The following is a 22,793-nucleotide window of genomic DNA, read 5'->3' on the forward strand; positions in this document are numbered from 1 at the left end:
GTGCAGCTGGAGAAAAGGTGATTCAAATACAATGAAAAAAACAATATTTTGAACTGCAAAGAGATGAAACACGGCAGTGGGGTAACCCCCAAAGGAGAAGGAAAGGGAATGAACACAAGGCCACAGTGTCACTCAAAACACCTTTCCACTCACTCCTAAGACACCTGGGCTTTTAAAAACTGGGCAAGAGAGACTGGCACAGATGCCGAAAGGGGGGTGTATCACACAAGATAGGGTCCTCCTCAAAGGCACAGTCACCCCGCGGCCCTGTGTACCAATGAGATGGTCTTGAACACAGCCAACACCACACAAACAAACCATCGCTCCGTAGTGCTGCTTACTCTGCGGCTTGTCTAGATGGAGCCTGAGAGCGTGGAAAGTGAAACTGTGGATGTGCCAGGCACTAAGTGATGAAGGCAGCAGGCACCAGGGTAGAAATGAGTCGTGGTTTTTATTGGACACTCAGTGTATAACCCCACGATGACTGTGAAACTGGGTCCTAGAGTCCAGACTGAGACTAGTTTTATCTTATTCTGTGTGTCTTGTGCCATTTAAGATGATGTCATTTTAGGTTACCCCACCAGATTTGATGGGATCAGCTATGTAATTGGAAGTAAAAAACAAAACGACCCTGTATCTTTCTGCTGTTTAACGAGTAAATGAGTAATGAGTAAATGGGAGCAAATGAGTCACCCGTAATGGGGTCCTACAGAAACGGCATTCAAGGGGCTTTGGCACCTACATATTTCAGTCCCATATGTCTGTTTGCTACATCTTTTGACCAGGCATGTGACTGAGACAGGACAGACACAGGATTATGACACACCACAACTGCCATCCAAATGGGTTTCTCCAAGGGTGAGGTATCACTCTGCTATTACTATGTCACTTCTGTGTTCTTTGTTTCTCACACTGGTTTGCTATAATTTATTTAACATGAGGTAAAAACTGCTGCAAGAACTTATGGATGGCACCTTCGGTACAGGATAAAGGGGCAGAGATATTTGCTGGAAAGTTATTTCCAGTCAAATAATGACTTAGGCCTGGTCTACACTAGGACTTTAATTCGAATTTATCAGCGTTAATTACTACTAACCAACCGTCGTCCACACAGGGCCAGCCATTTAATTAGAGGGCTTCTTCGTTCGAATGTACTCCACCCCGTGGAGTAACGGGTAGCTAACTAACGCACTTGCATTAGGCTTGGGCTGCTGTAATTTGATGCTAATCGAACAGCAGCTCGGGAGCATCCCACAGTGCACCACTCTGTTGGCGCTCTGGACAGCAGTCTTGCTTTCTTCTCTGGCCAGCCAGACACAAATGAAATTTGATTTCATTTTTTTTTTCATTGTTTTCTGTTGTTGAATCTGTTGTTCTGGTTTCGGGCGACAGCGACAGCACCTGCAACCATGCAGAGCTCTCTCTCCAGCAGAGAGCAATCCCAGAATGAAAGAGGAGAGGTCCCCAGCATGGGACTGACGGAAAGGAGGATCTGATCGCTGTGTGGGCGAGGGCGAGAGTCTGTGCTGCGCTCGCTCGCTCGCGCAGCGACCTTGAGAAGACTAGAAGATGAAGGAAGAAGAAGGATAAAGGATGCGATGGGATGCGATGCAAGTGAAGTGAAAGGTGAGACCTAAGAGACAAGAAAAGTCAGAAGAAGCGCGCGGCCCGGGGACGCTCCCCCCAGACATGCCCCATGCATGCCATTGCAGGCACTGCCATGCCATGGGTGTGTGTCTGCCGCCAGCCCCACCAGTGACGGGACGGACGAGACCCGGGGGATGTACCCTCCTCCCCTTCCTCCCCCTGAGGGGATGGGGTCTTTGAAGGGTTTGAGCGCGGCGCGAGCGCAGGCCACTCCCGCTTTCCCTCACAGAGGATCTCCTCTTCCTCACTTCATCACCCTCACGAGACCCCCCCGCCCGCCCGACCGGACGCTCCGCAGGGGAAGGGGATCGGTAAGTGCTTCAGGAAAAAAGGGAAACATTTATTTTTTTAAAAAATATTTATATATATAAAAATATATAAATATATATAAAATTTAAATAACTAACTAAACAAACAGCAATATGAAACTATACAAACAACAGGTCTACACATATAGGAATGGAGCAGCTCAGAGAGCTGCTGGAAAAAGCAAAAGCAGCTGCAGCAGGAGAGTTTCTTGGGAGAGGGTGCTGAGACACTCGTGTTGTGCTTGGATTCCATCCCACCCTCAGGTACAGGGGACCCTGCCCATCCAGCATACCAGCGTGGTCTGTGCAGGGTCTGGGGGGCAGCATCTGGTCTCTCTCTGTGAAGGGCTTCTGTTAAGCCTCGCTGTTGTGGTGCGTTGTGGAGGTGTGCAGCATGGTGTGTTGTGGAAGTGCTGTACTGTATTACTGGTGCATGTTACTTTACTTTGCATAAGAATGACTTTGCATAAGAAACTTTTTTTGCAAGAATGACCCTTTTGCATAACAGACAGAGTTTTTGTTTGCAGGTTTTTGACCCTCGCATAGCCAGAAAGGAGACAGCCTCCAGGGGCAGGATCTTCAGAGGCAGGTGCGTTCACTGGAGCATCTCTGCTCATTTTGATTGCTCTGCAGGAGATGCACATTGATAGCACACCTAAGCACTAACTGATAAGCACAAGGTGCAAGCACTCTTGTGCGGTAAGGTATGCAGGGATCTGCACTGCAGCTATCTCAGCAGTGCGCATGGCGCTATCTCTCAGTGCAATGAGAATCGAGGCGTCTGTCTCTCAGAGTGACTAGTTCTGAGATCTCCTGTGACTCTTTGGTCTCTTTGACTGGTGTTGACTCAACTGTTTTTACTGTGTTGTCACATGTGTTGTGTAAACATGTGTTCCACACAACATCACCACCTACTTTTTCACATCCCTTCTGCCTTCATCTCCTCTCCGGATGCCCCGCCATCCCCTAGAGGAAAAAGATGAAGAAAGAGAGAGGGGAACTGATGGCCAGGCAGAGACATGCCAGGAGAGAGCAGCCGGAGAGCCTGTGTCAGGCCGAGAGAGCAGAGCAGAGCAGCAGGAGGCATAGGTGGCGGCAGGAGGACCTGCCGGAGCAGGAAGACGCTGGGGCAGGAAGCAGAGCAGCAGCAGAGTAGCTGCAAGATGAGCTTAGATGTTGCAGTGCAGAGCCTTCAGCGAGAGAGCCCCCCTGGAGAAGACCCCCACCCGCCCAGTCAGCCCCGAAGTCCAAACGCAAGAAGTCCCCTCCCCCTGTCCCCGGTCCCCACCGTGCGAGAACGGAGTCCACCGTGAGCATTTCGATAACACAACTGTCAATGCACAAAAGAAGCCAACTTGTGTGTGTAAATTTCAAGCACCTCCAAATTTACAACATCAAGTCCAACAACTCCGTTCATACCCCCAAAGGTATTACATTATTAAAAGCGGTTGGTGTTACTTTGTTGGTTCCTGTTTGTTCTGTGTCAGAAGTGGGGGTGTTGTTCTGTGGGCATGGCTGTTTCATGCAGCCTACACTGCATGCTCACTGCTCTGCACTGGCAGGGTGGCTGCAGGCAGCACAGGGCAGGCACAGGTACAGTCTGTGTGCAGCTGCTGTGTGGTGTGTAGGGCCCAGGTGTATGCTTGTGCAGGGCCTGGTGTGCCACATCCTTTCCTGGTAAGTCCGAATCCCTAGCCCCGAGCTTCCTTCCTCACGATCCTCCCGACAGCTCCACCCCTCTGCCCCTCAAAACCCCCAAACACCCTCTCCCAGTGCCCCCACCCCACCCCTTCCCCACACCCAAACCCACCCAACCCCTTCCCACCCTCGCCCCTATCCATCATCCCACCCCCTATCTGCACCCTCCAACCCCCACAGAATGCCACCATACCACCACATGCAAACTCCAACCAACACAACGAAGAACAGAATGCAAAAAAAACAAAAAATTATTATTTATTAAAAAAACAATGTTATAGTTTAAAAACGTCATATACTTAAAACTAAAACAATCATGGATTAAGCAGTCTTACTGGAAATCAGTGGACAGTCTGAAAAGCACTGCTCTCTGCTGCTCTTTGCTTCAATGGGATCTCCCCTTCCCCGCTGGGATATTCTCTCAGCACGGGTCTCTGGCTGATCAGCCAGCTCTCTGAGCGGCCAAGCCAGCTCAGCAGCTGGCAACCCAACCTCCAAAGCACAGCGCCCTGCCTCGCTCTCCTTCTCACACAGATTGTGGCAGCTGATAGCAAACAGCTATATCCTTTCGCTGCCTTCGCTGATGTCCAAGAGGTCCGTCAGGTCCCCATCTCTCCAGCACACGCCCCCACCATGCTGCACTCCACCACCAACATGCGCCGCCGGGTCCCTTTTCAGTGTCCAAGGCGCCTGTAGAGTATCCATAGGAGCCAGGGCATTAGGCGGGTAGTGGCCCATCGGCCTTTCCGAGGCGGCTGCACATCCCATCCGTGCGTTATTTTAGCTTGTGGGGCGGATAAACTGCCTGGAGTTACTGAACGCAGACCAGAGTTCCTGACACGCGTTCCCGCGTCGAAACCCCCGCCCAGCGTTGATGTTGCGTTGGTAAATGCCCCTAGTCCCACCAAGCCCACTTAAGCTTTGAAAAGGTAGCCCTTAGCACCAATAGGGATGCTGCTGGCCTGGTGGGCCAGGTGCAGGGATGAGAGATGTCATCTGGCCCCCACCCCCAGTTGGGGGGGATTTTGCGGAGTCCATACCTTGAGATGGCCTGGACATCATTCATTTCACTACCGCAGTGAGAGCAGTTGCTCAACGATTATGCGGCTACTTTGAATTCCCTACCCCAGGTGGGTAGCTGCTTTGCAGTGTTTCCAGTGCTTCGGAGCTGTTCTGTCTGGCAAGTCGGCAAGCTCAGGAGGGCTATGGCCAGAGGCGCTTCAAGTCAGGCTGCTCGCATCCCTGTGTCCTGGCGCTTCAGGGCTGGGACAGCAAGTCACACACAGTCAGGGGAAAGTGCCCCACCAGCATCCTGAAGTTTCCCATCTCAGTGTCATCCCAGACCACCCACAGCATGTCCCACACACCTTGCTCCTGACCCGGCCCAGAATTCCACCACACCACCCACTTCTGCAGCACTGCCACCATCTCCACTGCCCGGCGTGCTGCCCTTTGTAGAGGAGCCCCGCCACTCACTGACTGTGGCGGACCCTCTCCTGCTCGATCGCGAGCATCTGATGCCACTGTGCTGGAGGAGCACGGACGAGGAGTTGAGGATAGCCATATGTGCGAGCGATGATGCGGAGCCATAGACTGCTCAAGGTGCTGTGGCATCGCACGCTCCACGCACAGAAGCCGCGATTTTTCCCCCCAGCATGCAGCCACAAAAGATTTTCCCAGGGGGCATGGCGGGCGCAATGATGAAGACAGGGGCCCGGGATGCAATTGAATCAATGTTTCATTCCCCCCAGAATGGAGAGGGGGGTGGGATGGATTCTTCAACACAGGTCCACCGCTTCCAAAAGCGAATGGAAATGAGAATAAGGACAAAGGGATTCAAATTGTGTATGGATGGACTTTTCAGTTCGATAAATGTATTTAGTGTGGAAACACCCATAGACTTAGAAGAGAATAGACATAAGTCATGTAAATATAGTCATTGTTTTAAACTGAGAAAGAAAATCCACCATTTAAATTAAAAAAACAAACAAAAAGACAACACACAACGGGCAAAATTCTCTTCCATGCCCCAGAACCTTATGGAAAAACCCTACAGAACTGAACAGGAAAGCAGTCTTTCTGTATGTTGTTTAAAGACCATCTTCTAGAAGTTAATACAGAATTACACTGATGACTCACCTCCCTGAAACCCCAACGCGGCAGGCTGAAGAAAAATCCCATGCCCAAGTTTCTGTCAGGCCCTTCCCTCCGGGCAGAGTTTATCAGTTCAAACAAAAAACCACCACCTGCACCTCTGCTCCAGCTGAGCTCCCTGTCTCAGCCTTTATAGGGACCACCTGCCTTCTGCCCAGCTGGTTCTGATAATGGGACAGGGCTGGCTGCCCCTGGCCCTTAAAGCCACAGCCCACCCTGTGACACAGCTCCCACACCGGAACAAGTTCTAGAGTCTATTCCCTCACCAAGGCAGTCTTCACTCTCTTCCGGGGGGCTCCTCACCCTCCAGGTCTCCAGTGTCTCATCCTTCTCTACCATGCCCAGCTCTGTAGGGGGATTTAAGGGCGAAGCACCATCATCTCATCCTCCAGCACCAAGTGCTGCTACTCATCATTCGCTTCCTTCACCCCAGACCAGTTGTTGCTCCCTCACAGCCAGTGCAAGGTCCAGCAAAATCTGGGCCAGTACACGCAGGCATGCTCTGCTCCCCGTGGGCATGGCTGGACGTGGAGCCGGTGAGGGAACACCTCCGGAGTCGATCCCCCGCGGGCTAATATGGCAGCTTCTACCTCAGAGCCAGACTGCTCACTGCTCAAGGCCATCCTGGTGGCCCACGTCAACTCCCCCAGCCAGCAGCACTGGCCACTCACTCAAACGTATGGAAAAATGCCTCAGGGTCATTTTATGGGCCCAACTTCACCGACACCAGCTCAGGGCCAGGCCTGCCTGAGCTACCCTCTCCAGGACCAGCTAGCCTCCCAGGAGCCCATTTGCTTCAGGAACTGCTCCTGCCACTGCTGTTGAGCAGCAAACTGTGCTTCCGGCTGCTTCTGTGCCTTCCCCCAGAGTTGCAGGAGGAGTGTCTGGGTCGGCTCTTGTTGGGCGGACACCAGACAAACCCCACCTGCTACCAAGTCTGCCCCAGGCTTTTCAGTAACTGCTTTTTCTCCTCCGCTGCCTACCCTTCTGCTGCCTCAGTTTCCCTCTGTTCCAGGGGCCGACTGCCTGCCTGCATTCTCCACCACATGTAGGCTGCTGGCCTGTCTCTCCTTCCAAGGGAGGGCTAATGCCGCATCCAGATCTCTTTCAGGCCCTTCTCCCTCGAAGCACAATGTACTAATTCAAACAAAAGACTCAGGGTACCACAAACCAGAGTCATTCCCCCGCCGGGCACCGGCTGCAGGGCCCAGAGGCCTTTCGCTCTGTGCCTCTGTCCACTCCAGCGGCTGCCCCAGCAGCCCACCTACAGCTCTCCTGGCGCTTACCGGGATTGCCTGCCCCAGCTGGGCCCAGTAATTGAACAGACACCCTGGCCCTTACAGGGGCAGGCCACCCTGTACAGGCAGCCTGTTGCCTCAGTGTCCTGCAATAGCCATTGCTGGCACTGCTACTGCCCCTGCTCGGCTGTGGGAAGGGGGGGCCAACAGCAGATCCACCAACCCCACCCCACAATCCCAGCTGTACAGCATCACCTAACGGGCTGGGAGAGCTCAGAGGGAGGGAAGCAATAGGAGCCCCTCTGCAGGTTCCCCATCTCTGGCCATCTCCAGCCCCTCCATAGTAACCCGCTGTATTTGGGTGCCCAGGCATTGGGATAGGAGGGGCAGGATCGGCCCCAGTGTCAGAGTGCAGACTTGCTGGATGGCATCTTCTGCAGTCCCTCTGTCACACACACTCTAGTACTGCCCAGGGGCATGCACCAGCTAGTTATCTGGGTTACTCTAATTCCACAGACACAGGGCAGCCCAGGCATGGCACAAGAGCCAGGGGCATATCCGGCCAGTCACTTTAATGTGACAGGGTTTTATTAGAACAGGAAACACGAGTTACTTTAGAGTTCTGCCTGAAACGTTATGAACACTGACCAGTCCAGCCTCCTACATCAATGCCAGCATAGCGCAGCGACTGAGGGCCAGATCCCCAGCTGGCGCAAACAGACGTTAAGAGCATCTTCAGTGCCTGAGGGGAGCACGGCCAATTTACACCAGCTGATGATCTCGCCCAATGCATTTGAGGGAGCTGACAGCAAAGGCTGTAAGCAGTAGCCTGGGCCAGGCTCAGCTCTGCAGATTGCACAGCAGCACATCACTCTTGCTGCTATAAAAGCAGGGATGGGCCCAGCTCATACAGCCAATGCAGCAGCTCCCCCAGACTTCGGGGACATTTGAGCTGAACGTTACCTATGATGAGGACTACAAAGGAAAGCGGGAGGGGGGGAATATATGGAATAAATGAATAGCGAGGCATGCTCATTAGCAACCTCCATGCTAAACAGCAATCTGGCCACTGCTGGGAGCCATCTCCCCATCCCCGGGGAAGCAGGTACTGCACCTGCAAACTGGAAGGGGGTCAAATCACATCAAGTTAAAGCTTCTTGTCACACGTTTCAAAGATGTGTTTAACTCCACTCCTCCCTCCAAATCCCCCCTCATGCCTGCTCCCCAGCATCCATCTCTCACCCTACCACTGATCCCAGCCTGGCCTGCCAACTTCTCACATAATCACCTCCACACATTCTCCCACACTGCCCATGGGGAAAACCTGGCTCTACTGATGATTTCACCCAAAGTCTGTGGCAGTCCCCATGTATGTCATGCCGCTTTCAGTGGATCACATTGGCTTGTATGTAAACTGCCAGTAGTTGCTTCCCATCCCGTGCTCACTTGTCTATCCTTGAATTGTGACCTCCTGAAAGCAGGACTGGCCTCAAGCATTTTGAAGGTGCCACTAGCATATAATGGATGCTACTGCAAATAAATAATAAATAGTCAGTATGGCCTGGCTGGAAAGGAAGGTTGCACTGTGACGGTTGTGTTAATCATTATTGTACTTTCTTCCCTGTGGCTTCTTAGTCCTGAGACTCCTCTTCCTTGACCCACTAACTCATCCCTATTGTCCTCCAAGTCCCTCCTTAAAACACCCTATTCCAAAAGGTCCATGGACCCTGGTTCCTCACCAAATAAATATAAAGAATATACAAAAAGACACAAAAACCCCAACACACGTGAAATACGGTGTGTGCTAAGCCACCATGCTGCTTATCCTTTTCTTCCCCATCCGTGGTTTGTACTTGTCCAGTTAGGGCCCACCACTGCGCTGTGAATGGTGTAAACACCCATACACAGCCAAACGGAAGTCAACGGGACTCCATCCAGGCACAGGGTCTGCCCACGCAGTTCTCAGTGCAGCAGTGGGGCCTTCAGTTGCAGGCTCTTTGGCTTATAGGATCTTGGGCTGAATTTTTAATATGCACCCAAATATCTTATGTCAACAAGTTCCATTGATTTGAACAGCTTTCATGCTCCTAAGTCACTTAGGTGCACTTGAAAATCCCACCCCTTGTCTTTATACATGTCTGGACACTGCTGGGAGTCTTTAATAATAAATGAGCCTGATTATTTCCCAAGACAACCATCAATAAAGAGAAAGGTTTCGATATGTCACTATTAAAAAAGGAGTTAGTCATTTTACATAGTCCATCTTAATTTAAAAACCAAACTTGTATATGGATAGGCTGGCTAAAAGTCACTGCCAATTCACGCACTTGGCAAAATGCTCACCACATTTCAATTACATACATATGGGAGGTGACTGGAAACATTTGGCTGGTGGCATTTCAATAAAAGTGAATCTGGCTCCATGGTTGCCATTTCATTTGCAGCAGTCCTGGATATAAAATTTAAAAATTCTCTGGTCATAACTGTCTCTTCAAAATCAATACCCCAGGAGCAGGGGTGGGACCTAGAATTTATTCTTGAGCCAACGGAGATCATAACAATTAAAAGATCAATAACCTACAAAAGGGAGGAGAAGGATTGTTGGTTTTGATCCCCAAGAACCCAAACTTTCTAACTACACAATATCAAAAGAGTTGAGTCCCACACACTCAAGTTTTCTCTGACTGTGCATTCACTGAACATTTAGGGCATTATTCTGATCATTTAAAACAGGGGTAAATCAAGATTAACTCTACAGAAGTCAATAGAGTTGTACCAGTGTGAGATCAGAATCTGGCCTTTATGATGTAAACAAAAATATAGGATTCCATTGAGTGGCAGTCTCTTCTATGCACAACATTTAAAACCCTGACTGCAAATTCCATGGACCAAGTCCTCAGCATCATTCCAGTGACTTCCCCTGATTTACACCAGCCAATATATTAAAGATGTCCATATTTTATGCAGAAGGAATTTTTCTAAATTAAAAAACAAAGTCCAGCATGCCGTTCTCTGTCACAGCAGTATTATGCACGGGATCAGCACCATAAGTTAAAGCACATGCTTAAATGCTTTGCTGAATTGGGACCACAGTAACTTGTACCACTTGAAACTCTAGGGAAATGTTGTGTCAATATAGGGTGAGTGAACCACTTAGGAATTTCAACCCATTTGCCCATAATAAGCTTCGGGCTGTGGGAGCCTGAATGATTCTTCTGGTCTGAATCAGGAAATATTTTCTTTGACTTTCTCAGAAAGATTGATAAAAGCAGCTGTCATAGCTTACTGTAGTTAAAGGGACAGGCCATCAATTAATAACAATGAGAAGCACTATGCTAGATTAGTACACACTGCATTGAACCTTTCTCCAATGCCTGATTGATGCTTTTGGAAAGGGTCTCGAGCCTGAGCAATCTGGCTCTATAATGGGATTATGGCCTCCGGGAACATTCCAGCTGCCCCGACTTGCAGAACTCACTCGGAACCAGAGACTGTTTGACCAGATTCCATCCAGTTCTCCCCCTCCCCGAAACAGGATTTCATTTCATTAACCCAAGTGCATTGGGCAGGCGCATTTCTAGAGACTCTAGTTCAGGTTTCCGGGTGGCACCGGAGAACCCCTGCCAAGCGCGGGGCGGATGTTAGGACTCGCAGGGCCCTCGCACCTCGGGCCCTTGGGTGCGAGTGGAGGCGGGAGGGCTAACCCTATAAGCAATCCCAACTCCTCGGCCATGCCCAGGCTGTGCTCCCTGACACAGCATGCACATCTGTCTATCCAGCTCCCCCTCCAGGAGCAGCTAGAACAATGGTCTGAAGCAGTCATCTCACCCGCTAGCAGAGGCCGTGTATTTGGGAGGTTATCCACAGACCTGCCTAATCCATACACTAAGTGGGTGGGGGAGGGAAGGCTTCTGCACCCCTCCCCCCTCAAAGAAACCCCAACTAGGCAAAAAGCCCGGACCAGGCCCATTGACTAGTTCACAAAAAGTGACATTTGTGAGGGAATCCTCGAACACAGAGCACTGGGGTAGCGCTCTGGTTTTAGGGGCTGTTTGTAATTTTCCACTCCTTTCACACCCCTGGGTCCAGCCCCAGCTAAGAGCCCTTCTTAGCGCATCAGTGAGCGGCGTGCTGTCTCCTGCTACGGCCCGCATGACTAGACTGCTTGTCTCTCATATCCCAGGCACCGTGGCACCCCTGGCCCAGCACGCCTGCCCCTCTTCTCATCTTTACTCCCTCTCTTCCCCCACGAGGGTGACCTGACAGCCAGTGTGAAAAATCGGGATGGCGGTGGGGGGGGAATAGGCGCCTAAATAAGACAAAGCCTGGAATATCAGGACTGTCCCTATGAACAGTGGCGGCTCCAGGCACCGGTGCTCCAAGTGCATGCCTGGGGCGGCAAGCCGCGGGGGAAGCCCTGCCAGTCCCTACGAGGGCAGCAGTCAGGCAGCCTTCGGCGGCACGCCTGCAGGAGGTCCGCTGGTCCTGCGGATTCGGCAGCAAGTCGGCAGTGGGTACACCAAATCCGCGGGACCAGGGACCTCCTGCAGGTGCGCTGCTGAAGGCTGCCTGACTGCCGTGCTTGGGGCGGCAAAAAAGCTAGAGCCGCCCCTGCCTATGAAATCAGGACATCTGGTCACCCTGTCCCTCACCCCAAAGACACAGAGAGCCCGCTGCTTTCCTGAGCTCCCGAAGCCCTGTAGTGAGCATCCACACACCACCCCTCCGAAAGGCACTGTCCTCTCGCTGGCTGGTCACTGACTCGCCTCCCCCCGGATAACCAGGCTGGGCTCCGTGCTGGCTCCTTCCCCTGCTGATCTGAGCCACGTCTCCGCCTCGTAAGCGAGGTCAGGAAAGGGCAGCAGGGCCACCGGCTGAGGAGGGAAATGGTTCTTGCAGAGAGAGGCTTGCTCCAACCTAGACCCTGAACTAGCCCCTCCCCTCAGCAGCCCAGAAACCTCCCGCCTTCCTGAGACGAGCCAGTTCCCAGCCAGGGCCAGTGGTTCCACACAACACCCCTCACCCCGTCCCACAGCAGGTACACAGCAGCAGCCGCTAGCCCTGCCTATGAAACGGTGCAGTGTGCACTGAAATATCCCCCGTGCTGTGTAAACACACCCACCACCGCCGCACACCAGCCAGGGTACATCCTCCACCTGAGAACAAACAGCAGGGAAAGCAGGGGGAGGCGGAGAGCTAGCCACGCCATTTTCTGTAGCCGCTCTTCGATATCCCATAGTAGCTTCTCAAGCCCAGCTGGACGTCTCATGGGCCAGCCACCTCCACTCAGCTACTCCTTCAGCCCGGCACCACTGGGTGGCAGCGCCGTAGCCTCGCCTTTCCACGGCACGGGGCTGACAGAACAAACCACTGAGATGTATGTTCCAAGGAGGAGCACCTAGAAATTTCTCTTTCCTCCCACAGAGCCTCTGTCCGTCAGACATCTACAGCTGCACACCCAGCTCTTTATTTTTGTAAGCCGAGCTCTGAAGCTGCTGTTTGTTTTAACAATGAGAAATCCCATTGCTTTCCCTAGACCTGGTACCCCAGTGCCATACTGCAGGGCTGCTTGCGCGACCGAACCCCTAGGCCAGGGAGACCAACTCCCGTAATACGGTCATCACAACGAGGGAGCCACCCCGTTTGCCAGGAGCGTTCCGGTGCTGCGAGAGCCGACGCAGATCTGAATCAGCCAGTCGGAGGGGACTGCCAAAGAAAGGGCCATGGGAAAGGCTCAGCTCTCTGGGCTATTTGCACACTGTTCGTTACTCCAGATTTCTGCCAACTCATAGAATTATTAAAAATGCTTGGCACATTTTGCCACTTTCCAGCCAAGAAATCTGTTAGCTGTTGGCCAGCCTCTCCGACTGCCTGGTTAGCAGGCCCGCCACACACGTGCTGAACTAGCTGCATTTTTCTGCTGTAGTTATAATGCACCCGTAACACGGCGGGTGCTCACCGCCACGGCGCCGCCTGCTGGTCAGTCTGGGAATTAGTTCAGTCCAGTCTTGGAGCGCCTCCGGCTGGCCGGTATCTCCCGACCGGTACCTGCTTCCTCCTCCATCTCCACCACTGTTCTTCAGGCACTTCAGGCCCCCTTATCTTGGGATGCTGCCCCACAGCAGCAGCCCCACACTCAGGGTCTCCCCTCCCAGGGAACTCCCCTCCCCCTAGGCCCACCTTGCCTCAGTGGCTACTGCCAGTTGTCATCTAGCCCCCTTTCTCTGGGGCAGACTGCAGTCTGTAAACCACTCATCACTGGCAAGGGGGTTGGACCTGCTGCCTTTCTAGCCCCAGCTGTCTCCCTGCAGCCCCAGTCCCTCCTTAGGCCTTCCTGCCAGGGCTCAGCCTGGGAGGTAGCCTGGCCTGAGCTCCCCACTCAGCCTGCCCCTTCCCCAGCACTGCTCTGTCGAAGGTACCCTGTCTCTCCCAGGCAGCTAGGCCCTTCTCACTCCAAGGCTGGAGCGAGACTCTCTCTGCTCTGTACTCACAGCCCTCTTAGCAGGGCCACCTGTGGCCAGTTACCCAGCCAGCCTCCCTCAGCTGCTCTCACTCCGTTTATCCAGGAGTGGGGTAACTGCCCTGCTCCAGCACCGTATTGCTCTATATTCGTAGAGGGGCAGAGTGCGCTTTTCTGTATGATCTGCTAGCCCCATCGTACACTAGTCACCTGTCACACTCATGAATGCCACATAACAGACACAATCATAGACTACAAATATACACAGCCTCTTATTTCCCGACTCTGACACAGCTGCCCTCACGCTAAAGATACCCGCGCCTATGGGCAAGACTTTCAAGAAGGAATTCAGACCATCTCTTTTTGAGCCTAGAGCTAATAGTGATTGATTAGACTTCACCAGCACGGCTGAACTGCCGTCCCCTTTATCCTGCACCCGGGTGTTCAGAGAGAGAGGCGGTGCCTTTTTTAAACCTGGACTATGCACTCTTATCAAGCCTCCAGACACACAGATAACATCGAGCACACAAACAGTTCTTCCTATGTTGAAGCCAAAGCATGAAGGCATTTCCAAAATAACCTACGGACCAACCCACCCTCATGCTAAACTCACCTTGTTTAAGACAAGAGGCAACGAAGTGGGAGTAACAAACAATAGAAGGGAAAGGGGAGTGATAAGGAATGAAGGTAAACACAGGGTAATTCAGATTCTGCAACTAAATACTCCAACAGGGAGCAGGAAAGAAAGTTATTTACATTATAGTAACTGGAGTTCTTCACTGCGTCTGGTCCCTGAGGATTCACTGTGGCTGCACGTGCACTGCACTCACCTGAGACTGGAAGATTCTTCATTAGCACTAGCCGTTGGTCTGCGCCACTGCCCTGGGCCTCCTTACGCTGAGCCAAGAGCATAAAGGGCGGCATGGACTGACTGCCTGTCCAGTTCCTACTCTACTGCAAACCACAAGAGGATCAGAGCAGAGGGGAAGGAGGGTGGGTCATGAATACCTATAGACACCACCCATCACAAAGAACTCCAATGACTGTAAGGCCAATAACCTTCCCTTCCTCCTGCAAGTGCCAGTCCCTGTGGGAATTCATTGTAGGGGATTCACAGGCACTGCTCACTGATGGGGGAGGGGGACGCAAGGGTCCATGCTTCACCACACACTGAAGGAAGAACTGGCTGAAGAAGCCTGGACCAAAGCACAGTATCTGGTACAGGTCTGCAGTGGGTTCCATGTCGCCGCTCTCCTGATTTCCACAAGAGGCACACACCTTGGAGAGATGCTATAGCGGCAGCGTGCGCTCCAGTCAAGTGGGCCTCACACCCTGAGGAAAAGGGGTGTCTGGCCACAACACAGTCAGATGCAGCTGGAGATCCATTGCTATGACATTGTTTTCCCCCTCCGCTTGATGAAATAGACAAATAATCTCAGGGATTTTCTAAAGGACTTCGTCCTCTATAGGTAGAAAACCGTAGCTCTACAAACATGCCGAGCATGGAGCTCCCTGTCGTCCTGGAGTCGTGAGGTTTGGGGGAGAATCCCAGCAGATGAGCAGTCTAATTTGGGTGGAATTCACAGGCAATTTGATAAATCAGGGATTTGATCTGAGGGACATTTGCTCTTTGCGAAATACTATATAGGGAGGCTCCACCGTAACAGCCGCAATTTCCCCTAGTCTCTGAGCAAAGTGATAGCTGTGAGAAGGCCACGTTTGTGGATAAATGCAGAAGCAAGCAGGAGGCCAATGGCTGAAATGGCCAGTTCCTAAGTGCTGACAGAGCCAGGTTAAGATCCCAATGAAGCGTTGCCACCGACACAAGAGGGAAGGTTTTGACGAGGCCTTTCAGAAATCTCCTGATCATAGGATGCATGAACACCAAGTAGTAGTCAACCGGACGATGGAAAGCATTGATTGCTGCTAGATGCACATACAGTGAGCTAACGGGTAAACCCAATGATTTCAGGACGTACGATTCCTAGCTGTAGAAAGGAGTCCACTTTCTGCTTATGAGAGGGAAGACAATCACTGCAGCGATTGGGGGTGACCAGATGCAAGAAGAAATTAACAGCTCTTGAAGATCCATCAAAATGATTTTTTGGTGGGAGGCTGTGGGTGAGGAAGAAAGGATACGTCATAGTCGTCCTCTCGCCCAATGGAAAGGGGCAGAAATTACTATGCTGGTTCTAACTGTGCTCTGGGATTACCATATCAAACGCAGGCTCCTAATGAAAGGCTCCCGAAAGCTATTACTCCTTTCAGTGGAGCCAAGGCTATTTTTCAGCATGTCTCCGGAAACATTAATCTGATTGTGTGTGCAACAGCTAGTCGTGTCTGAAAGCCTGCAGGTTATGGGTTACAGCTCTCTGTGGCATGACCCCAAATTGGTGCTGCTTACAGACATTTAACAGCCTTTTCTAAGCACAGGGCAATAATTTGGGTCCCAATTTGGGTTTCAAAATTAAAGCTGCACTAGACTGAAGAGGTTTTTACAATTAGGCTCAAGTGTTACTGACTCAAGTGCTTCATTTAACAAGCGAGGAGATACTCCTCTGAGACAGTCGGCCGAGCACGGACATTGGCAAAGCGTTCTAGGATATTATATTACCAGAGTTCATGTGTCACACACCCAGGACGTTCCCTCTGGGTCCCTTTTTATTATTATTTGGAATGATCATACAGCCAAGCAGCCCTAGTCATGGCCCAGGCTCCCGTTGTGCCAGGTGCTGTACAAAGCCAGAACAAAAGACAGCCCCTGCCCCCAGGAGCTTACAGACTATGAACAGAATCAGAGAATCGTAGAATCACGGGATTTTCTTCTTTTGTTTCTTAAGGACTCTTGACTGTTTCTTTTCATTATTATTGGTTTTACCCCTTGTGGCTCAGCAGCACCTACCGGCCTCATTACTCCAGGCACTGAACAGACACTTAGCGAGAGAGAATCCCTGCCCTGAAGAGCAGCCAACAGCAGTTACTCGCGTGTGCCTATGTTGTGTGAGTGGAGTAAGAGGATCCCAGTGGGGCCCTTATGAATAACGAGCTGCTGTTTGCTTAAACTCAGAGGTTTATTTTTATGGAAATTATGGCCCAGCTATCAAACTATCAACACATTGTTTAATTATTTTCTTTTAACTATTTTTGAATGGGCATCCAAGCCGACGTGCAGGAGATAAAATGTTTATACAGTAGGGGAAGTCAGCAAAGCACAGTTACACTTACAAGCATACAGGCAAAATAGGAACAAGGGGTGGGGTGGGGGGTAAATTTCTCTGCAACATAGTCAACACCAGTTTCTAACCAGGGCACTAGTTTCATAGCGAGACCCTGGCATGACTTTACTTTAGAAGAAAAAGGAAAATGAGAGAAAATTCTTGCTAGTGAAGCCATTTCGTCTAGAGACTTCAGAGCCCTATTGTGAAACACAGCAATGAAATGTGGAGTTCGACGCAAAGAGCTCGGTAATATCACACCAGCACTCCACGAGCCTAGCGGGGAGAACGGAAGAGTTACGCAGCGAGGTTCACTCAGTGCAATGGGAAACGTTCGATGGTTCAGAGCTTCACATTTGCCACTGGTGATGTTAATATAATAATTGGAGATACACCTATCTTCTAGGACTGGAAGGTCATCAAGTCCAGCCCCCTGCCTTCGCTAGCAGGACCAAGTACTGATTTTTGCCCCAGATCCCTAAGTGGCCCCCTCAAGGACTGAGCTCACAGCCCTGGGTTTAGCAGGCCAATGCTCAAACCACTGAGCTATCCCTCCCCAGACATGTAGCTAGTGAGATGAAGACAGCTGGGAGACTAAGGGTCAGCCAGCTGGTGAGTATCTCTGGGGCACGTCTGTCTGAGTGCTATTGACTAACACGGGGGGAGGGGAGAAGAGAGCACTTTTCTGTGCTGGGAATGTGCCATCAGGCTCAGTAAAACTCTGGGCTGGTTGGCTGTGTCTGAAATCTTGGCTTAGGTGCTGCCTGGGTTAGGATGCCCTTCAGCTAAGGTGGGTTAGTGTGTGAATTCAAGCAGGGCTCTTGGAAGTGAAAGCCATCGGACAGGCCCACCGTGCCCTGGAAACACAGGATATATCTCAACTCTAGTGACGGGAGGTGGGACAGCAAAATGGCTCCCAGATGCCAGGAAAAACCTTTGAATTGTGGGAGGACTTGAGAGCCAATCAGTCCCACCCCACCTGTTCAATAGGAGGCAGAGAACCTCTCCCCAGGCACACTCCAACATACGCCTTGATGCACGAGGAGGGGCTGAGCTCTCTCCCCTTGCCTCTCCGTACCTGGAGCATCCCCCTGCTAGCCCAGACAAACCTGCCTCCTGCTGAGCTGGGGAGGGGCATTATTATAGCATTTATTTTTAGAGTTATTCCTTGTGTCGTCTTCCACATTTCCAGCTGTAACTTTGATGTGATATTATAGATATCATTATATACATGGTGCCTGCTGAAGCCTGACGCTCACAGAGCATAGGTCAGAACAAAGGAATGGCCGTACTGGGTCAGACCAAAGGTCCATCTAGCCCAGTATCCTGTCTACCGACAGTGGCCAATGCCAAGTGCCCCAGAGGGAGTGAACCTAACAGGGAATGATCAAGTGATCTCTCTCCTGCCATCCATCTCCACCCTCTGACAAACAGAGGCTAGGGACACCATTCCTTACCCATCTTGGCTAATAGCCATTAATGGACTTAACCTCCATGAATTCATCTAGTTCTCTTTTAAACCCTGTTATAGTCCTAGCCTTCACAACCTCCTCAGGTAAGAAGTTCCACAGGTTGACTGTGCACTGCGTGAAGAAGAACTTCCTTTTATTTGTTTTAAACCTGCTGCCCATTAATTTCATTTGATGGCCCCTAGTTCTTATATTATGGGAACAAGAAAATAACTTTTCCTTATTCACTTTCTCCACACCACTCATGATTTTAAATACTTCTATCACATCCCCCCTTAGTCTCCTCTTTTCCAAGCTGAAAAGTCCTACCCTCTTTAATCTCTCCTCATATGGGACCGTCTCCAAACCCCTAATCATTTTAGTTGCCCTTCTCTGAACTTTTTCTAGTGCCAGTATATCCTTTTTGAGGGGAGGAGACCACATCTGTACGCAGTATTCGAGATGTGGGCGCACCATGGATTTATATAAGGGCAATAAGATAGGTGGTTCCTGTGATTTCACCACGTTACTCTGCAAACAGCTTTCTGCCCTGCAGAGCTTGTCCATTTGCTGCTGGGGCAAGTATATTTTCTAAGATCTTATTGTTAAATTTTTGCTTTAGTCAGAGCTTTATTGATTTTGACTTAAAGTCGAAAAACCTGGCTATACACAACCTATTGATCACCCTCTCTTTCCCCTTTGTTACATACTCTGGTTCAATTGCACTGATACTTGGAGCGGTTTCCTCTTTTCAAATAAAATAGTAACATCAACCACCCATTTCATTCACTTGTCTAAATACTCTGTATGGAGACGCCAGCAGTAGATTTATCCTCTACAGCAGTGTTTCTCAACAGCCGGTCCGTGGACTGGCGCCAATCCCTCAGATCTCCCTGACACAGTTTAGGAAGGCAGCAAGCCGGTCCCTGAAATCCAAAAGGTTGAGAAACACTGAGCTATAGCATCCTGGGGTTATTTTGCAGCAATAGTTTCAGATTCAGTAACCACACGGTATAAGTGCAGAAGGAAAACGTGGCAGTGCATAGCAAGTACGGCATAAGGGTTGTACTGGCCTAGGCTTGGGGTGACCACATTACTCATTGTGCAGGTCTCCCAAACTTATGCCAATTAAACTTTTATACTATGCAACCCCAGGAACTATTCTCCCTATGAGATGTTTTCAACCCTCCCCCTGCACACATGCACAGTTTTAGGAACATTTTGGAGAGTGCAAATATTGCCTGTCCTGCAGCTCCAATTAGTACCATTTATTTATTTATTTCTGTTGAGGGGTTGGGTGACATTTGACATTTGCTGAGAAGGCAGGAGAAAATATGTTCAGGTTGTTTTAAAAATGGCAGCTGTTAGAAGCTGCTCAATGAAGAATGAATCCCACAGGCTGAGTGGAGGCGAGGGGGTCAAAGGTGCCTGGTAAATGAAATTTATTACATAGCTCAGTGATTTGTCACATGGTGATCACCCCCACATATGTGCTATACAGAGCTGTGCGAATCAGTGATTTATTTTGGTTCAGGAAAAAATAATCCTTTCCCCTCTCCTATGGATGATGATCCTCTAAACAAGCAGTTTTATTTAACAGTTTAACTCCACTGACACTCCCTCTTCTCCCTACACACTTTGACAATAGCTGCCAAGGATGTTACGCCATTGTCCTGGAGAAGAGTGATTAATGAAAAACAATATGGCAATGTAGTTTACAGATCTTATTAAATTAAGCAGCTAGTTGGTCCCATAATAATGTGAACCCGTGGGCATTCTGTCTATATGACAGATGTGTGTCCTAGTAAGTATTATTGTTTTTGCATGAGTAAAGAGCAAGTGGTCACTTCAGATAACTTGATCTTATCTTAATCAAGGTTTTAAACAAAATATAAACTCAGTTTCCAATATATGGAAACTCAAATGGCTCATGCTGTTTATGAGCAAACAGTGCTCTTGGGAGCTCGTTCAACTCAAAGCTAAATGGTTTCGTTCTCTAGCTTTTAAAACTTTTGTTTAATAAAACTGAAGTAAATTTCAAACCAAAAAAATGGAAACATTTCATTTAAAAATGTTGGAAAAAAAATCTGGATTTTCCCCACACACACACCAAATCGATACATATGTGTGAAATGTTTCAGTCAACCTGAACCTGCATTTTCATTGCAAAAAAAGTTTTGTTCGTAACTTTTTGCCCAGCTCTAGTGGTATAGGCTTTTTTTCTACAGTCCATAGCGAACTCTCTACTGGAGAGAAATTCCCTTCCATTCTGACTGAGCAGGTCTGGATATCCCCACACCTAGGAAAGAGGCTGCTCAGGGAGGTGGCGTAATTATGCGGCTGCCAAGAGAGCTCTCTCCCATTGGCACAGAGCATCTGCAGGGCTACAGCGGCGCAGTGACATCAGTACAGCTGTGCTGCTGTGGAGATTCTAGTGTAGACTAGCCCTTATTTTCATGGGTGCAGGAGTGTTTCTGGTTAGTTTGAAGAGCTCCTGTGAGATACTGGAATGTAGGTATTGTGCAACAAGGCTGTCTCCCCTTAAATTCACACTCATCCCCTACTACTTTATCCTTTTTCAGTTTCCAAGTGGAGTTTTTCTACAGTTCAGTGTATATTAAATAGCATGGAGTGGTAAAATTAATTTATTGCTAACACAGATTTATTTTTTCAGGTATGTTACCAAATTTAAAATATGGCTCTAATGGAATCAAGGACATTTTCAGAAGTGTCTGTTCTCAGGATGTTTGGCACGCCACAACTCAGACACATTTAATGCCCTAAAAACTCCTATAGATTTGGCTATTTTGCTTTGGTAATGTATAATTTATCCCCTAAGGCAGTGGTTTTCAGCCTGTGGTCTGCAGACTCCAGGGTGTTCACAGACCATATTTAAGATTTCCAAAGGGGTCCGCTCTCCATTCAAATTTTTTTAGGGTCCGCCAATGAAAAAACGACTGTCCTAAGGAAGTCAATAAATAAAGAGAAACCTCCACAAGAGTGTACATTTTTAGGCAACTACCTAATTGACCATCCCAAAGGATCACCAGTTAAACACAGTACAAGTCTGCTACACTTTCTGTTACGCACTCCGTCCCTTCAGATGAGTTTCACTGTACCTGAAATGAAGATAACAAGTAATTCTATAGCCATACTTCATAGGAAAGTTCCATTTCCCTCTAGGCACTAGTTCAACTGCAGCCCAGATCAAAGGTGACAGTGAGTTGCGACTCTCTAATGATCCCAGTCAAACTTGCTGGTTGTCCGGTGTCCACCTTGCCAAAACAACTCCACAACTGGTGCCCTTGTAGCCAGAACACAGGCTGCTCCTGCGTTAAACTGCGCTATGCAGTCAAGGGACGCACTAGCACGAAGCCTCACTAACCGTCACATCTGCTTCCAAATGTTAGGGCTTCTTGTAATTGTGCCGCATCCAGCCATAATCTTTGAGGATATTCTGAGGCTCCTGTTTTAAGTGGATCATTGGGTCACCTGACATTCCAGAGTAGGACATTAAACTTTGTTTGAATCTCAATCAGCTGCCATGCAGCAGGGCCAGAGGGCAGCAGGAGAGTCGCCCATGGGAAGTATTTAAGCCCTAGGTTGATCAAGGCCTTAGTCCCTTGCTACAGGGTAATTGGAGCAACTGGAGCCAATGAAGGCCCTGTCCAAGACCTCATTAAAAAGCCCTGCTTCAGTCAGACATAGAGGAGGAAAGAGCTGATTAGTGTTCAGAGCAGTGTGGCTGCTAGCCATAAAACCATACCAGGGGAAGGGAAGCCCTGCCCGAGCAGAGCAGAGGGGCTCCCCCGGCACGGGAGGACTGAGGGAAACCCTACCCTACCCTACCCTGATCCTGATCCTGCAGCAGCTGCATTGTTCAGGGCTGCAAAGAAGCTAGAAGGGTCTGTTAAGATGGTCTTTTCTTATGGCAGATGCAGCTCACGGAGGACTGAGGGAAACCCTACCCAAGGGGAAAGAGGGTAAACATCCGCAAGCTGAAGCGGCTGGGACCTGGAACCGGACAGCAGACCTGGGTCCCCTCCTCACTTTCTCCCACTGGGGCCAAAGCAGAGCCCAGAATGTCCAAGAATAGGGGCAAGGGGCGGCGCCCTGACTCCCCCCCCCCCCCCACACACACACACGAAGGAGAAGTACAGGACCCACCACAGTAACATCGACCATTTGCCACACAGCCTAAAGGTTTTAATCCCAGACAGAGCACGGCACCGGAAGGATACCTGCAAATTCAGGGCTGTTCAGTTATTTAATTGTCATTACAAACAAATCAAGGAACCCAACATATCAGCATTAGGTAATTACAGTAATGGGAAAGCACCACTTACACTTTGAAACTCTTAACATTAATAGCAACAGAATCCATAAAGTCAAATTCCTCCCCCATTAAGCTGTTTTATTTCTATTCTGTTCCACTAAATATGGCCTGTAACTCTCGAGAGAAGGCGCTGCTCCTATTCTGGGAGCTAGTGAGAGAAAAGGACGCCATCTTGCTTGCCACAGGCTCCACAGAGAGAAATAGTCGCCTCAGAGGGAGCCTCACTGTTGACCTCAGTGGGGCCAGGAGTTCACGCAGAGTTTGTGCATGGCTGCAATAGCTCCTTTTT

The 22,793-nt window shown here is 49.9% G+C and overlaps 1 protein-coding gene across 6 annotated transcripts in view; it reads right to left on the minus strand.

Annotated features, from left to right (window-relative positions):
• The window catches only part of HTR2C (5-hydroxytryptamine receptor 2C), a 653,091-nt gene that overhangs the window by 325,740 nt on the left and 304,558 nt on the right, over window positions 1–22,793 (minus strand). The window contains exon 1 of one of the 6 annotated variants that reach the window (XM_039488618.1): window positions 7,094–7,181. The exons of the other annotated variants lie outside the window; for them this stretch is intronic. The gene's annotated coding sequence lies outside the window, so the exon portion shown is untranslated. Of the gene's footprint in view, window positions 1–7,093; window positions 7,182–22,793 lie in introns of those variants that run through there. 6 annotated transcript variants of the gene reach the window in all.

This window comes from Mauremys reevesii, linkage group 9, assembly GCF_016161935.1.
Source record: "Mauremys reevesii isolate NIE-2019 linkage group 9, ASM1616193v1, whole genome shotgun sequence".
NCBI classification, from domain to species: Eukaryota; Metazoa; Chordata; order Testudines; family Geoemydidae; genus Mauremys; species Mauremys reevesii.